A 16,726-nucleotide genomic window follows, 5' to 3' on the forward strand; every position below is an offset into this window, starting at 1 on the left:
AAGGAGGGCCCCCGGAGGTATTGACAGACCCCGACAGATGCTGATAAAGTGGGCTGAATCCTTAACAAAAGAGGGTAAAGTTTTGACCAGTGGCTGAAGGAAATAGTCCACGTAGATGCAGGCCTTTTCACACAAGCTGCCAATGCAGGTCACTATGGGCCTGCCCGGCGGTTTAAGTAAGCTCTTGTGTACTTTGGGCAACAGATAAAAAGTGGCCGTGACAGGGCATTCGACCCAAAGAAACCTGTATTCATGGTGGTCAATAATGCCCAAGTCCCTGGCTCTATCCAGAAGGGACCTGAACCTGGATGCAAAAGTCTCCGTGGGATCAGAAGGCAATTTTCTGTAAAATCTACAGTCACCCAACTGACGCCGTGCCTCCTCCAAATAAAGGGCATGTGGCCACAAGACCACATTGCCCCCTTTATCTGCCTCTTTGATCAAAAATGTATTGTTCTGCCGCAAATCAGCAAGAGCCCTTTGTTCTTCCCTATTCAGATTGTTAGGCACCAATGCTTGAGGAGAAAGACCCATTATGTCCTTCTTCACCAGTTCGAAAAATACCCGGATGGCGGGCACCAGGGAGAAGGGGGGTGTGACATTGGACCAGTTTCTATGGGGAAAGCGATTCCTACCTGTGCCAGTCTCGTTTTCTTGGAGCAACTGGATCAAATCCTGTAGTATTTGTTGGTCTGTATGGTCAGGATTACCGACCAGATGGGGCCGGCTATGTAACACCCGGAGAACCAGCTTCCTACAAAAAAGATATAAGTCTTTAATAAGGGTAAATTTATCTGCACATTGCATAGGTGAAAACGTCAGGCCTCTCTGTAGAACTGAAAGCTCAGTAGATGACAACACATAGTCAGAGAGGTTAATGACCTGCAAAGTATAACCTGAAGTGTTATTCCCCATCGGGTCTGCCTCCACTGATGTAGGGGCTAGTATTTGCGGTAATTCCGATGCTGTTCCTGCGCTGGCGGGCGACGCCCGCTGAATCTGGTGGCCTGCATGGAACCCACCGTGGCGCCTGCGCCCTCTTCGGATCCGACGTCTGGCTCGCTCTCTGCTGATGATAAAAAATCGCTACCGGAAGTATAGTTCACACCTCTCGTACCTTCCTGTGCTATATCCCTGGTTTTTTGTGAGGGCCCCACTGATCTCTGGTTACCATGATGCTTCCATCTGAAAGCCCTAGAGGACTCAAAGTCCGTGCGATCTCTAAAGAATTTTGACTTCTTTTTGTTCATGATGTCCCGATCATACTTATCCAGATTTTCTTTAAGCCTATGCCTGAAGGGCTGGACCTCTTTGGTCTCATCAAATTTAGACAACTTGGCATCCAAGTCCTTAATGTTAGTCTTGGTCACTGATAACAGTTCTCTGTCATGCTCCAACAGCATGTTGATGATAATATTGGAGCATTTGAGCAGCCCCTGTTCCCACGTATTCCTGAAAGCGGAGGAGGGCTCCCACGCCGGGTAGATGGAGACCCTGAGACCACGGGGTACGATGTTGGCTTTGATATACTCCTCAAGGGTGCGAATATTCCACCACAGCCGTATACCAGTCCGATGGGCCGTTGTGAGCTCCGTGGTGAGCCTCACAAAGTCCGAATCAGTGATTGTATCAACTTTAGAAGAGAAAACCTCGGCCGACTGGGCCTGCCAGGCTGCCTCACGAGCCTCCCAATCCATGTTGCGTGGAAAACCCTTAGGGTCAAAGCTGCTGAAAGAAACCAGACCGAGAGTAAGTGGACCGAGAGTCAAAAAAAGGATAGCCAAGTGACCAATAAAGCCACACCACAAATAGGTCACAATAAAATTCGCCAGTCACTATATGACATCACAGATGAATTAACAAGTAACCATACGAAAAAGAGGACAATAACAAAAACAAATCGAAAAGAATATACAAAATTAATCCACAATAGGATGGGTGCTGCTCAGAGAAAACCCTATAGAGAGATAGGGCAAAACCAGAACCAGGCACAAAAGAATAAAGAGCGCACTACCAATGTCATCCAATACTAAATGCTAACCGGGGTGCAAACGAGCGGCCAATATCATAGAACTAGAGCAACAAAAGAAAGGAGCCACCCAGAATAAATAAACAGTAATATACAAAGTATAACCACAGGAATATTTTATTGACAAACCACAACTTCAAAAACATAAAACATAATTAAAAACAATAGTACATGAGTAACTTGGTCCATATATAAACATAGCATGTGAAATACAAATGCCTATTGAATAGGCCTGCACACCCTTAATTAACAATGGGAAACCAACCCTCTGGCTCATGGGACTGGAAGTATCAGTATAGGCAAAGTACAGACCCTTGTGGCACATGTAAATCCCAGGCTGTAAGGACTATGTACCGGGCACAAAAAACGATGCCCCAATTATAACATGCCAGGGTCAGACCGCCCAAATAGAATAGATGACCAAAAGCTTCCACCACCAAGGTTGGTAAAGCCAGCAAGACCTATGACCTAAAAATAGCAAGTGCCCATAATAAGGCAACAGGAGCATGAAAATACCCACATGGCCGAAGCAGGAGGAGTGTGCAGACTGGTATGGACCAAGAGACCCAGCCCAACGCGTATCGCCCTGCAGAGAGGGCTTCGTCAGGGGAAAATGCCGTTTGTTCAAAACAGCCTGTTTAAATAGTAATCGTATGACCCACCTGAAGTGACGCTAACAAGCGAGGATCCGGCGAAACCGGAAGTGCGGCGCTAGAATGGAGACGCCCACCACAGTGACGAAATCCGGGCGGGTACGTCCCTCAGCAGGGAGAACAGGCAAAGGTGCGCAAGCGCAGTGAACACGTAGGGAAGAACGCCGATGAGACCGGAAGCGCAGCACCTAAGTAGGTGTACACATAGTAATGAGGCCGGGGCAAATGCGTCCCCCAGCAGGCAGAACGATCAGGGGACAGGGATACGCAGGCACAGTGAATCTCCACAGATATCTAGAAGAGCCACCAATAGGTTGTACGATACCAAGTGTGAGCTGCGCCTGCGTTACCACAGTAAAGCAATAGTGGAATGAGTGTCATATGAGCGATATCAAGGACATAGTAATTAAGATTAGAAGGAGCGCCCCCATATAGATCATAAGACAGGGGACAAAAGTTCAGAAAAATATAGGCTACGGTCAAAATATAAAAGACCAAATGTGCTGGAGCCAGATGACGAGCTTCAGCATCACATCCATTTAAGGCCCATATAAAGGTCCATAGGACCTTAATCCAAATGATGACTAGATGGAAAAAATAACTAGAAACTATCCATACAAAGAATATTATTGATATGGGCAATGAGGGAAGGGCCTAAAGATGTAAAATAAACGTACACACAAGCTCACATGCCACATACAACCCCCGGGGGCATCCATCATACACAACAGTCAGCTCATGAGGCCTCAGGAATGATACATAACACACGATAGGTAACAAATATAAGGCTGGTAATAAAAAATCAAATATAAATAACTTTATTGAATGTCACAAAATCACATGTATCACAATAACATGAAAGCATACCCTATCTGCGATTGCACAACACCCATTATAAGGCCTAAATCTAAACATAAAAGTCACAGACCCCATGAGCCGTAAGTGTTTAGGAAAAATAGCAGCCATGTAGCATGCCAATACTGAAATCCACTGAGAGCCCATGATACCATATATTAAATAGAGCCCCATGAGCCAAACGAGGGTAAAAAAGTGAGCCCAATATAGGAGCCAAGCCCAGTCCAACCAGGGCTGTATACAGCATAAGTATATACGTCAGAAGCCCTCAAGAAGATGATCCGACCCCCCTGGTGATTATATGATGATATACTTCAACCCATACAGGATGTGAATCCGAACAATTCCCATCAGCCGAAGGCGGATGACCATCCAACATATAAATGAATAGGCCAATAAGATGACACAGCAAGTCCAGAATATTTATCAACCAGGGTCCAGACATCCGTGCCCAACATGATCCAGATGGAGGTCCTCATGCCGTGTTGGGTATAGCCTGGGAGGAGGTAAAAAGAAAAAACAAAAATCACAAAAAATGAGGTATGTTTTTTAGGCAAATTAACCCAAAAAACCAGTAAATAATAACTCCTCATTGAGCCCCGCCGGGGCCACTGATCCCAATTGGAAGATCCACCGAGCCTCAGTCCTAAGAAGTTGGGGTTTAATGGGACCACCCCTATTGGAACGATGGATCCTATCTAGACCCACCACCTGCGAATTGGAAATCCGCCCTGAATGATGGGCCAAAAAGTGGGCAGCCACTGGAGTAAGCATCCTGCCCTTAGCCAAATCGTTGGAAGCTACATGAATAGTTGAAAAGTGCTTCTGCACCCTGCGCCGTAACAGGAACAGGAAGTTTCTTTCCAAGTAGCAAGGACCCTATGAGGTGGTAGAGAGGTCAATTATTAAATACACCAATCAGGGAAAAGAAAACCTTCCCGATATATCAACCTACTAAAACTCTGGATGGATAGGTACTCACTCAAAACCCCTTGCTTGCTAGTTCAGTCAGAAGCCAACATGTAAATATTGAAAATCACATCAATATCGGTGTTTTCTTGTGCAATGGAGTATTGTGAGTAGTATAAGTGAAATATCTGCCTAAGCCATCTTATCCTTTCACTATCTTTTGGGTCCCTAGTAAGGTTTTCCTACTGGAGAAAAGGAGAAAAACTTAATCTGATTTATTATTTGTGAATAATTTGTAGCTGCATATCAGTGTAATAGTTATTATTGCAGCCACAGCGGCTTTTTGACTTTTTACAAAACAGTTCTACAAATGATTTTTAATAGGAACTTTTATTAATTTTAGAGTAATTAATGTCTTCATCAGATCATAAATGAAACAGTATACATTTTAGTTTGAAATACATATTACAGTGTAAAGTCAAATTATATAGCAGTCCATGATTTGCAGAAAACAAATCAACAAATGAAAGAATTACAAATGAAAAAGATAGAAGATAGAAGCTAAAAGAAATATATGGTACAGTAGTTTAACCCCATAATGACCCCAGCTTCTTTCGGTTTTGCGTTTTTGTTTTTTGCTCCCCTTCTTCCCAGAGCCATAACTTTTTTATTTTTCTATCTATATGGCTATGTGAGGGCTTATTTTTTGCGGGACGAGTTGTACTTTTGAATAACATCATTGGTTTTAGCATGTAGTCTATTAGAAAATGGGAAAAAAAAACAAGTGCGGTGAAATTGCAAAAAAAGTGCAATCCCACACTTGTTTTTTGTTTGGCTTTTTTGTTAGGTTCACTAAATGCTAAAACTGACCTGCCAATATAATTCTCCAGGTCAGTACAAGTTCATAGACACCAAACATGTCTAGGTTTTTTTTATCTAAGTGGTGAAAAAAATCCAAAACTTTGCTAAAAAAAAAAAAATTGCGCAATTTTCCAATACCCGTAGCATCTTCATTTTTCGTGATCTGGGGTCGGGTGAGGGCTTTTTTTTTTGCGTGCCGAGCTGAAATTTTTAACGATATAACTTTGGTGCAGATACTTTCTTTTGATCGCCTGTTATTGCATTTTAATGCAATGTCGCGGCCACCAAAACAACGTAACTATGGTGTTTTGAATTTTTTTTTCTCTACGCCGTTTAGAGATCAGGTTAATCCTTTTTTTTATTGATAGATCGGGCGATTCTGAACGCGGCGATACCAAATATATGTATGTTTGAATTTTTTTTATTGTTTTATTTTGAATTTGGCAAAAGGGGGGTAATTTAAACTTTTATTTTTTGTATTTTTTTCATATTTTGTAAAACTTTTTTTTACTTTTGCCTTACTTCAATAGCCTCCATGGGAGGCTAGAAGCTGGCATATCCTGATCGGGTCTGCTGCATAGGGGTGATGCTCATATTGCCCTTATGTAGCTGAATTACAGGGTGGTGCTCACAGCAATCCGCATCAACAACCATTGAGGTCTTCAGTAGACCTCTGGTTGTCATGCCAATGCATCGCTGACTTCGGATCATGTGACGGGGTTCAGCGATGCGCGCATTTATGGCCCGATGGTCGGAAGCCCTAGTTAAATGCCGCTGTCAGAGTTTGACAGCGGCATTTAACTAGTTAATAGTGGAGGGTGGATCACGATTCCAGCCGCTGCTATTGCGGGCACATGTCAGCTGTACAAAACAGCTGACATGTCCCGGCTTTGATGCGGGCTCACCGAGGACAGAAAGGGGTTAATTAAAAATATCTAGTCTTTCACAATACTTTGGGAGAAGCTGTTTTTTTGCAAGGCACAATTGTTCTTATCAATGTTGATAAGAAATTTAAATAAAATTAGAATAAATCTACAGTATAGCTCTTTACACTATACATGTGCTTTAAAGTGGACAGTAAGGGTATTTATAATAATTGGGTTTATCCAAAATGGAATTTCCTTTTTTTATTGATATAATGTTATTTCAATATACGGTAAATATATGAATTTACAAAAATATAAATAGTAGGAAATTACAATTTTGGCAATCTTAAGTCAGTTTATTACATAGAAATTATAAATGACATGAAGAAAAATGCACAAAGTACTGAAATGTTTTTGCCTTCATTAAAAATTAAATGCCTCAGTTCTTTGCCACAAGTGTCAGACTTGCCAAGCTCAATTGTCCCCATTCAGTAAGTATAACTGGCAGTGTTTTCAAAATATTTTTTTATGCATCCTCATTAATATCCGATGGTTTACTCTTAATGTAACTCCTTAATCTTCAAGATGTATTCCCATCAACTAATACAAAACTTTGATTCCAGTTTGATTTCAAAGCAAATTTATCTTTTCAGATTGCAGCAATGAAGGGCACGTACGATCCATCTTTCAGAGTATAATTGGTGGTAATTTTAAAATATTCCATGTCCTACCTGTAAAAAAAATAGACATATGACTTTATCATGCTAAATAATTAATATAATAAGTTGTACTGCTTATAACAGAGAACATGGCTTTTTTTAAAAATAGTGTAATTTATTTTTGTATAAATCATTTTTATTGGTCACAGCAGTAAAGAATAAAGGTAAACCGTACAAACTTATAAATCAGTGCAATGATAGGCAATAATTTTAAGTCAAACAAGAAGAGCATAGTTACATTTATCTCTTGCGATATACTTTTCTGATTAATAATGCTCTTGACTATCCCGAAATTATGAATTATTAACATTAAAGAACTACCGGGATAGTTGGTAACAATTCTGAGCTTCCTTTGTAAATATTTAAAATATAATATGTGTAATCAAAACTGGATATGAGGAGGACAAACATAGAAAGTAAGATAGAGGGAAGAAAAGAGGGTAGAAAGAAGAAGAAGAGAAGGGTAATTGAGGGGGTGAGGAATTCAGGGAAGGAGTGTGGCTACCCCCGTAGCCTAGCGGACAGGATACATGCCAAGAAACGGCCCGAAGGCATACGACAATAAGCTACATAGTGTGTCGGGTTCTGGAAACCCAGAGATCCAGTTCAGGAGTTTCCCTAAAAGCGATCCAAGGGGCCCATATGTTGTAGGTTTTCTCTACGTTACCTGGTGACTGGTTTATCAACTGCTCCATTCTATAGATGCTATTAAGTTCTGCCACAAATTCTGTACGGGTAGGAAATTTTTCTTGTTTCCAAAACTTAGGGATTAGATTTCTGACTGCGGTAAGAAAGTGTCTGAGGATACCCCTCTTGAACCTAGATATTGATAGGTCGCATAGAGACAGCAATGCTAGACCTGCTGAAGGTTGGATCTGTGTGATAGACAACTTATTATGAAGTTCAAAGACGGCCAACCACAGATCCTTTACGGGGGGGCAATCCCACCAGATATGCATGTAAGAGCCTATTTCCTTTAAACATCTCCCGCAAGTGTCAGGGGTCGTGGGGAACACCGCATGCACCATGGCGGGGCATCTATACCATCTTGCTAGAATCTTATAGCTCCTCTCCTGTGATACCGCGCATAATGACGATCTGGAAGAGAAGAGAAGAATTTTTTCCCTGTCTTCAGATGACAAGGGCCTTCCCAGATCGCCCTCCCATTTCGAGAAAAACAATGGCCAACCCTGCAGTGGAGCCCTCCCCTCTTGGAAAATTTTATATAACAGCGAGACAGTATGATCCGGGGGGTTTGCTGATGTACAAAGCATCTCAAAGGGAGTTAGCGGCCTGTAGATATTGGTTTGTTTAGAGATTGAGTGGATATAACTTTTTAGTTGTTCATAGAAGAACCAATCGGTAGAGTGAGATTCTTCCTCCGGGAATAATTCCCGAAGGGACTTCATCCCAGTTTCTTTTATGTAATCATGGATGATGGGTTTGGAGTCTTTTCTCTTATTTAGAAATGTCTCTCTATTCAGCCCTGCTGGAAAAGCAGAGTTGTCATAAATTGGAATTAAGGGGCCTGGGAGAGTTGTGATCTGAAGGTCTTTGTTCCGGTTTTTAATGAGAAGCAATATGTTTCGCGTGAGGAAAGGTATGTAGGTGCCCGATCCTAGCCCCCTGCCTCCTGTCCAAAGAACAACTTGGGGGTCACATCCGTTAAGATCGTTTTCCAGGTTTACCCACTTTTTGTTGTTTTTACTGTGATAAAGGTCTAGGATACAGGTTCCTATTGATGCATAACTATAAATCGCGAGATCCGGGAGACCCAATCCACCTGTCAGTTTAGATCTACTTAATGTTGTATATGAAATACGTGCCCGATTATGAGACCAAATAAAACGAGTAATTATTTGTTTAAGGCGGGAAAAGAAGGAAGCTGGTAGGTATAGGGGGATTGTTTGGAAAAAATATAAGAGGCGAGGTAAGAGGTCCATCTTAACTGCATTGATCCTACCCAGCCAGGACAATTGGAGCTTGTGCCATCTCTCCAAGTCTGAGTTTGTTTTTTGTAGGGTTGGTGTAAGGTTGGTTTCAAACAGTTTAGAAGTTTTGCTTGTTATTTTAATACCTAAATAAGTAAGGGAATCAAAGCACCATTTAAATGGAAAGGACCTCCTTAATTGATCCACCAAGGGGAGTTGGAGTGAAATGTTTAGGATTTCGGATTTATGGGAATTCATTTTGAAGTTACTTAGGTGGCCGAATTTATGTAGCTCCGAAATGATATTTGGTAGGCTCGTAGAGGGGGATGTAATGTATAGCAGGATGTCATCTGCAAAAAGCGCTAGTTTATGTTCTTCAGAACGTAGTTTTATACCAGTGATTGATGGGTTGTTTCTCAGGGCCACAGCTAGATGCTCCATTGTTAGAATATATAAGAGGGGAGAGAGAGGGCACCCCTGCCTTGTACCATTCCTGATCGGGAACAATTCCGATAATGTACCGTTTATCTTGACCTGGGCACTAGGACAAGAATATAGGGCGGAGATCCTACGCAGCATGTTTTCTTTTAGGCCAATTTCCTCAAGGGTCTGGGAAATAAATTCCCAATGGACCCGGTCAAAGGCCTTTTCCGCATCTATTGACATGATACACAGGGGGTCCCCCTCTCTGCCCGCTCTGTCAATTAGAGAAATGGTTCGGATTGTGTTGTCCCTTGCCTCTCGCCCTGGGACGAAGCCCACCTGGTCCTGGTTTATTAGTTTTGGTAGAAGAGGGCATAATCTATTGGCTAACATTTTTGCATATATTTTGATATCCAGATTTATTAAAGAGATCAGGCGGTAATTTTCGCACATAGAAGAGTCCTTGCCAGGCTTAGGAAGAACTGTTATGTGAGCGATGAGTGCCTGTGTAGGGAAAGAGCCCCCAAGAGAGACAAAATTACAAGCCTTCAGAAGTATTGGACTAAGCAGTGAGTTGAACGACTTGTAGAAGCCTGCCGAGAACCCATCAGGGCCCGGGCTCTTGCCCTGTTTCAGGGCGCTAATGGTTTCAGACACCTCCTCCACTGAGAATTCCTTTTCAAGATCTAGTAGATCGCCTTCTGGCAGAGTGGGTAGTTTATGTTCCTGTAAATATGATTTGATTTTGTTACGGAGAGAATGTAGTGGGGCCTCTTTATAGTGACCCGCTATGTTGTATAGAGATTTATAGTATTCGCTAAAGTTGGAGAGAATATCTTTGGTGTTAAACACTTTCTTCCCCTCTTTGTTTTTAATAAAAGAAATGTAGGTATTGGGATTACGTTGATTAAGGGCTCTGGCCAAGAGTCTACCACTTTTATTGCCTAGCTGGTAAAAGCGGCTCTTGAGTCTTTCTCTGAGGCATTTAGATTTTTGGTCTATTAAAGATAGCAGTTTTTGTCTGGCCGAGGAGAGCCTAGCAAATGTGCTGGCCTCAAGGTCTCGTTTGTGTTTATTTTCTAGTTGGTGGATTTGTTCTGTTAAGCTAAGTATTTCTGCCGCTCTTACTTTTTTTAACCTAGCGCCATGAGAGATGAGGACGCCTCTTACTACACTTTTCAAAGCCTCCCATTTTACAGTGGGGGACGTGGTGTCTTCCTCGTGGTCAGTCAGGAAATCTGTAATTGTTTGATCAATCTTGGATTTACATATGGGATCCTGTAACAGATTTTCATTCAGACGCCACGAGAAGCCTGGTCTCGAGGCGGAATGAAGTGAGATTGTTAGGTAAATAGGAGCGTGATCTGACCACAGTATCGACCCCACATCCGCCTTTACCTGCATGTCGAGTAACTTATGTGAAACGAAAAAATAGTCTATTCTACTACAAGTGTTGTGTATTTGTGAGAAGAAGCTGTAGTCCCTAGTTGTTGGATTAAGAACCCTCCAGACATCTACCAGTCTCATGTTGCGCAGCTGGGATCTTATTTTTTTAATAGAAGATGCAGGATATGAGGACTTACCCGAAGAGACATCCACCGCAGGGTTCATAGGAATATTAAAGTCGCCCCCAAGTATCACAGGAGAGGAACCAGCAAACTCCTCGAGACGTCTTTTGCATTCGGCTCCAAACTTCTGTTGCCCTTGGTTTGGAAAATATACATTAGCAATTACAAGTTTATGTGCTGCCCATGTGATGAGTAGGAAGATATATCTGCCGTTTTTGTCAATTTGTGAGTCTAAGATCTCAGGCACAAAGGATTTGTGGAAGGCTATTGAGACGCCTTTTGACTTTGAAAATGGATTCGGGCTATGATACCATTTGGGGTAATTTTTCGTGATACAGTTTGGAACCACACCAGTTTTGAAATGTGTCTCTTGGAGCAGTAGCACAGAGACCCTCTGTTTGTGACTCTCAAATAGGACCCGACGTCTTTTTTCTGGTATATTTAGCCCCTTAACGTTGAAGGAGCAAAATTTAATTTCATCCATTATCAAATATCCCCACGCCAACCCGCAACACCATGAGCCCCGTCCGCCAGAACCCGCGACAGCCAAGGGTAGTAGGGAAGAAACAATAGGAGGGGAGGGAAAAAGGTGGGGTAAAGAAGAAATAATAGAGCATGGAAAACATAAAAGAAGGTGCGTTAGGATTGACGCACCAGGTTAGACTATGCATCTGTGTAGTTAGGGCAAAAGAATGGAGAAGAAGAAGTCTCCTCCCTTCCCTTCGCCCGTGCACCTTAGGTGGATAAGGGAAGCCAAGGGAGATACCGAACCCCCCAACCCCCCCGAACTTGATATGTCCCATAAATGAGGATTTGCAAACATGTAATGTCTGATTGAATAGGATAATAGTCCTTGCACCTGCGAGACGTCCCGCATGCCATCAGAGAACACAAAAAAAAAAAAAAGGGGGAAAAAGGGGAGGGAATAAATTCACCGATGACAGACAAGACGCCACGCACTCGGGTGCTCAAAGAAAAAAAAAAATTAGGATCAAACCTCTAAGGCGAGCCCATGGCGAGACAAACCGCCCCGCCAGGAGACTCAGCCCAATAACAATAAGTGATCATGGGACCACTCAGATGCAGCAAAGTATCTGGGCATATTGTAACAATGGATAGAAACTAATTGAAACTAAGAAGAAGATGGAACAAATGAAGAGAGGAGAACTTCATGGGGGATCTGAGGAGCCTTCGTTGGTATGACGATTCTTGGAACGGGGAACCTTAAGCCACCTCGGAGGAGCATCAGGAAGTGTCGGAGCCTGAGGCCAATCTGGAAGATTTATTAATGGGAGTTCAAATGTTCCTAAGAAGTTAGCCAGGTCCCCAATCCGGCGAAAGTATGCACTTTTGCCACCTTTGAATGCTGTTAGTTGAAATGGGAACCCCCATCTGTAAGGGATATCTCTTTCCTTGAGAACTTCCAGCAAGGGTTTCAGAGCTTTGCGCAGAAATAGGGTGCGCCTGGATAGGTCTGATAGAAGTAGAATTGGTTGGCCTTCAAACTGGAGGGATCCCTTTTTCCTAGAGGCCATCATGATGGCCTCCTTAATTCTGAAATAATGCACCCTGCAGATGACGTCTCTAGGGCGCGCCTCAGACGTGGGTTTAGGACCAAGGGATCTATGGATCCTGTCAAACTCAATGGTGTTGTCCTCATGGTCGCCGAGAATGTCCAGAAATATTCTCTGAGCTGTACGGTCTAGGTCCCGAGGACTGACAGATTCTGGGAGGCCACGTATACGGATATTGTTGCGCCTATTGCGATTCTCCAGATCCTCAAGGCCAGATGACATTTCCTCCAGTTTCATGGTGTGGTCCATTAAAATTTCTCTGTGCGCCTGAAGTTCCTGTGAAATATCCTCTTGTGTCTTTTCCACATCTTCTATACGCGATGTGAATTCTGTCTGTAAGTTATGTATCTCCTTTTTGTATGAGTTCTCAAGCCTACACGCAAAACTTTCCAGGTCCGTTTTAGTTGGAAGAGCTTTAATGTATTTACTCAGTTCAGCTATATTCATGTCCTCCGATATGTCTACATCTCCCCCACCATTGTCTGTTGTTTTTTTTAGGAGAGACGTGTGAGGTCTGTGATTCTTTTGGGGAGGAACTATTTTTGTGCGGTGTTTGCGACATTGCTGATCTGGTGTTCCTTGTTTGAAGTGGTTGGTTTAAGAATCGATCCATGTCCTCTATAGGAGGTTCCTTGTGTAAGCTTATGGGTTGTCCAGAAGTCTTCTTAGCTTTACCCATATGTATCTGCTGCTAATAATTGCCCGTGGTAGTGTTCAGGGGAGCATGGGGGTGCAGCGGTCACCACATCAGACAAAGCCCCCCATCAGCAAGCCCCCTCCGAGGTGCATTAGTTATGATCTTGAGGTTAGTGGGGCATATACAATGTCCTGGACTAGGAAAAGGAACCTTTAGTTGTTATACACAATACCAGCACTAGGTGTCACCAGAGGTCTGGGCTTGTAAGTTATAGGCTTGTTACACGGTGTGCTGCAGTTCTTTTTTCTGATAATAATGTAAATAAGTCACAATGACAACCCTGTAAGGAGCTATGGTAGGGTGGTTGCACCGCTTCTGCAGCAAGGATGACAAGCAAAACAATATGCAGGAGTGCCAGGTAACTTATGCACGTCTGCCCTGAAATGGTGCTTCTTTATGAGGAGTCCCGTCCCCAAAATGGCGTCCACCCTCTCAATGGCGGGAAACCAATCTACACTGGCGGCACAATGGTGGGTACCCTGGGGAGGTTCTCCTATCCCACCTTTAGGAGTCCTACCTTCCCTGTCCTCTTCTTCAGTGAGGTGCGCACTTCAGGATTTTCCCAGCAGGGGTTCCAGGATGTTCGCGGCGCTCTCTCTGTGAGTGCACACCGCGCCTGCCGAGCCTCCTCGAGCCGTCCGCAGAGCCTAAGGGGATCAGTGGAGCACAGCCCGCGCACTCCACAGGGACTCACCCGCAGGGGCTCCGACCAAGCACGGCCGCGGCGTTCTCCCCGCAAATGCTCACCGCGCCCAGACCGCCGAGCCGCACCGTGCCCCCTGCAGAGCCTGATGGAACCGGTGGAACGCGGACCGCGCGCTTCTCTGGGATTCACCTGCGGGGATTCTAACTGGGCTCGCCCGCAATGTTCTTTCGGCGGGCGCCGCAGGGAATCCAAGGGCGGGAGGGTCCCCTCTTCACTGCCCCCTCAGTTCGGCTGGGGTCCGCGGGCCTCCCACAACCGCCGCTCACCTCGTCCTGCACCGCCTGCTGTGTCAGTCTGTGCCCGGAGTGGAGAACTGTAAGGCCGCTCCAAGCCCGTGGGTCCGGTGCAACGGCTCCTCGTGGATGGGGGATCACCCGCTGGGGGTCTCCCTTAGTCCATATGTAATTGCCCACTAAAATTTGGTGGTCCACGTTTGTGTAGGGTCTGGGGGAAGACCTTTTTCCTCCTTTTTGCTGGAGGAGCTCTCCACCATGCGTCCTTCTTCTCCGGCTGCTAGACACGCCCCCAGTGTAATTTATTTTTAATTGATCTTTTATATACCGCATTTAAAATCACATCAAATATCAATCACAATGTATATTTTTGCTTATTTTGTCTCCACACTTACCCACTCCCTATTATTCCTTTGAGGAAAGCTATGAAAAAAAATAAAACACATGGTACACCACCTCTAGGGTGAAATTTCTCTTGAGTCTCCACAAAAGAAATTGACATGCTGCGGTCCGTCTCTGCGGGCGTCTGTGGATGCAAAGTGGGCATGGGATTTCTTGAAATCACATCCACTATGCTGTAGCATCTGGATGCTGCGGGTTTGATGCTGCACAAGTACGCAGCGTCCAACCAGCAGCGTTTATTGATCATTTGGACATAGCCTTATGATGAGCTATTAAACATCCCATATTTTATTAAATAAACTGTTAATGTTTCTTCTATGCAAGACCATCCTTCCAAAATCTCTTATCTGAACCATTCATGATTTTCATGTATTCATTTGAGGTACATTTTTGGCATTCAGTCTTGTACTAAAATTATCTTAGCCACTATCAAGGACCTTACAATTACAAACCTCATTAATCTCGATGCCTTTAAACTTGACAGAGCTTGAACAATACAAAACTAGATCAATATATCTATTTATCTTCATTCATTACCTATGGACTGTTGAAAACGAAACAATTTAGGACTAAAGATTAGCAAATAAATTCGCAAGACCCTGCTCCAGTGGCCAAATGAGTATTTTTTGGCCACTAGATGGGAAGTCTGTCACGTCCCCCAGCGTCCACAGGGTTAAAACTGCTTTCGGCAGGAGCGCTGCTAATGCAAGCGCTCCGGCCGAGAGCTTCCCTGCACTGACTGTCAGTGCCGGCAGTAAAGCAGAGCACAGCGGTGACATCACCGCTGTGCTCTGCTTTATGGCCGGCACTGACACAGTCAGTGCAGGGAAACTGTCGGCCGGAGCGCGTGCATTAGCAGCGCTCCTGCCGAAAGCAGTTTTAACCCTGTGGACGCCGGGGGACGTGACAGACATCAGAATGTGAGTATGTAGTGTTATTTTTTTACTTTTACAATTGTAACCAGGGGAAATATCGGGTTACTAAGCGCGGCCCTGTGCTTAGTAACCCGATGTTTACCCTGGTTACCCGGGTGCTGCAGGGGGACTTCGGCATCGTTGAAGACAGTTTCAACGATGCCGAAGTCGTTCCCCTGATCGTTGGTCGCTGGAGAGAGCTGTCTGTGTGAGAGCTCCCCAGCAACCACACAACGATTTACCAACGATCACGGCCAGGTCGTATCGTTGGTCGTGATCGTTGGTAAATCGTTTAGTGTAACGGTACCTTAAGAATCGAGATGAGATCAAGTAGTATTAGGGTACCGTCACACTGAAACGACGCTGCAGCGATACGACAACGATGTCGATCGCTGCAGCGTCGCTGTTTGGTCGCTGGAGAGCTGTCACACAGACAGCTCTCCAGCGACCAACGATCCCGAAGTCCCCTGGTAACCAGGGTAAACATCGGGTTACTAAGCGCAGGGCCGCGCTTAGTAACCCGATGTTTACCCTGGTTACCAGCGTAAACGTAAAAAAAACAAACATTACATACTTACATTCCGTGTCTGTCCTCCGGCGCTGTGCTTTCCTCTGCACTGTCAGCGCCGGTCAGCCGTAAAGCAGAGCGGTGACGTCACCGCTGTGCTTTCTGGCTGGCCGGCGCTGACACAGGATGCAGGAGGAGTGCAGAGAAGCAGAGCGCCGGGGACAGACAGCTGAAGGTAAGTATGTAATGTTTGTTTTTTTTACGTTTACGCTGGTAACCAGGGTAAACATCGGGTTACTAAGCACGGCCCTGCGCTTAGTAACCCGATGTTTACCCTGGTTACCAGTGAAGACATCGCTGAATCGGCGTCATACACGCCGATTCAGCGATGTCAGCGGGAGATCCAGCGACGAAATAAAGTTTCAGACGATCTGCTACGACGTACGATTCTCAGCAGGGTCCCTGATCGCAGTAGCGTGTCAGACACAGCAAGATCGTAAGGATATCGCTGGAACGTCACGGATCGTGCCGTCCTAGCGATCAAAGTGCCACTGTGTGACGGTACCCTTACTTGATTATTTAAACTACGGTATTTACATAGATTTTCCTCCTCTGTTTAGAATGCAAACAAACTGGCAGGCAAGGGCAATGCATCTAATCAACATATCAGAAAACATAATTGTTCAGGGTCCATGCATTACTGTTTTGCAAAGATTACAGAAAATAAACTGTAGGAGATAATATTAAAGGTAAATATTTGCCCTACAAAAAGAGTCAACATATAGATAACATTCTTTTCTTCTGCTAAAAATAGTCTTGCTAAAAAAGCCTTGCTTAAGGTTTCACATTAGCGTTTTGAGGAGCTGCGGAGGGCTGTG

At 44.2% G+C, this 16,726-nt stretch overlaps 1 long non-coding RNA gene across 1 annotated transcript in view; it reads right to left on the bottom strand.

Moving 5' to 3' along the window:
* Positions 1 to 5,459: 5,459 nt before the first annotated feature.
* LOC138647837 (uncharacterized) overlaps positions 5,460 to 16,726 on the bottom strand; it is a 124,444-nt gene continuing 113,177 nt past the window's right edge. The window contains exon 2 of the long non-coding RNA XR_011315052.1: positions 5,460 to 6,904. This is a non-coding gene — a long non-coding RNA (uncharacterized lncRNA). The remainder of the gene's footprint in view (positions 6,905 to 16,726) is intronic.

The sequence above is a fragment of the Ranitomeya imitator genome, chromosome 8, assembly GCF_032444005.1.
Source record: "Ranitomeya imitator isolate aRanImi1 chromosome 8, aRanImi1.pri, whole genome shotgun sequence".
Taxonomy (NCBI): Eukaryota; Metazoa; Chordata; class Amphibia; order Anura; family Dendrobatidae; genus Ranitomeya; species Ranitomeya imitator.